This window comes from Frankliniella occidentalis, unplaced genomic scaffold, assembly GCF_000697945.3.
Source record: "Frankliniella occidentalis isolate FOCC.00 unplaced genomic scaffold, Focc_3.1 Scaffold10, whole genome shotgun sequence".
NCBI classification, from domain to species: Eukaryota; Metazoa; Arthropoda; class Insecta; order Thysanoptera; family Thripidae; genus Frankliniella; species Frankliniella occidentalis.
In genome coordinates this window covers 708,889-710,218 of record NW_026267140.1, presented here as the reverse complement: position 1 = coordinate 710,218, position 1,330 = coordinate 708,889, and positions in this window count along the sequence as shown.

Sequence of the window (1,330 nt, the reverse complement as noted above, 5' to 3'; positions counted from 1 at the left end):
GCCCCGCCCCGGACCACCCAGGAGTGCGCTCGGCGCTGCCGCTGCGGATGCGACTGTATGGGAGTCAGCAGGGCGGCCGGGTTGGAGAGCGAAGGGGTCAGGCAGAGATATTCATCAGGGTCGCCAACTTGCGGTGAAAAGTGTACCACCACCACCACCACAGCCGCTGCTGCCTCGCTCCAGGTCCGACCCCTCCCCCTCCCTCTCCCCCCGGTGGCGTTGTACTGCATGCAAGCGCCCCGTTCCGCAGCCCATATGAATGCAGCACAAATCCTCCTATATTCATGTCGGCGCTGTAGCCGGCCGGTGCGCGGCCCGGCGCTGCTCGGCTCGGTCCGGCCGCGTGAGAGCGAGCGGGCGCCGCAGCGGGCTTACACCGCAAACACCACGGGGGCGGGTGTGCACCTCGGTGTGCACCGCGCACACCCACTGCAGCCAGGCGTGTGTTCGCGCGGCTCCCCAGCATCTCCGGCAGCATCCGTTCGGCCCTGCTGTAATGAGGCCCCCGCTGCCCAGGGCCGCCCAGGCCCAGGTGACAATGATGGATAGGGCCCATCTCCGCCCCGCTGCGCCGGGCTGCGCCGGGCCAGGCTGCGCGCCGGCCAGCAGCGGCCCGTGGCCCGCTCTGTTTGCTCAGCGGCTCGAGAGGGGCGCCGCTGCCGCCGACGCCGTCATTCGGGATCCGACACACTCCTGCTACAACTCTTCTTTATAATGCCGGACGTGGAGAATGATTTTGGACACGAAGTTGCCCGAATTGTAAAATAAAGTTACGCGTTCATTTCCAGCAAAATAAGTACTCTCGGCCGTTACTGCTGGCAATTTGCAAAGTAGGCGACATATCCGTCCGATGTTGTCAAAAACTGTATTTCCGTAGATGGTCAAAAAATTGTAGCGTACAAGTTTGTCACGTTTTTGCAAGTTATCGGTAACAAACTGAGAGTGCCTAGAGTGAAGTGCAAAGAAAACAACCAGTGCTAGGCTTTGCAAGCGCGCTGCATTCCGCGCACAACGTAGCGGCATGCTGTACCGGCGGGCACGCGTGCAGGTGGGTTGCCTATTCGCACTTGCAAGGGGTCATGGGCGGTCGAGAGCGGCAGCCCGCCGCCCGCCCACGCCCCCGCTTTGCGCTTCACATGAACCATTAAAAGTGCACAGCTAGAAGTACATTTCAGTTCGAATGTCCGTGGTAATTGCACCACTTTACCGTATATTTGCCCATTTTACCGAGGGCCGTGCGTCCGAGAGGATCTTTTGGACCGCGGCCAGCACCTCAGAGCTGGAGGCATGAGCGGCCGAGAGCGGGGGCCGAGCGTTACGGCGTTCGGTC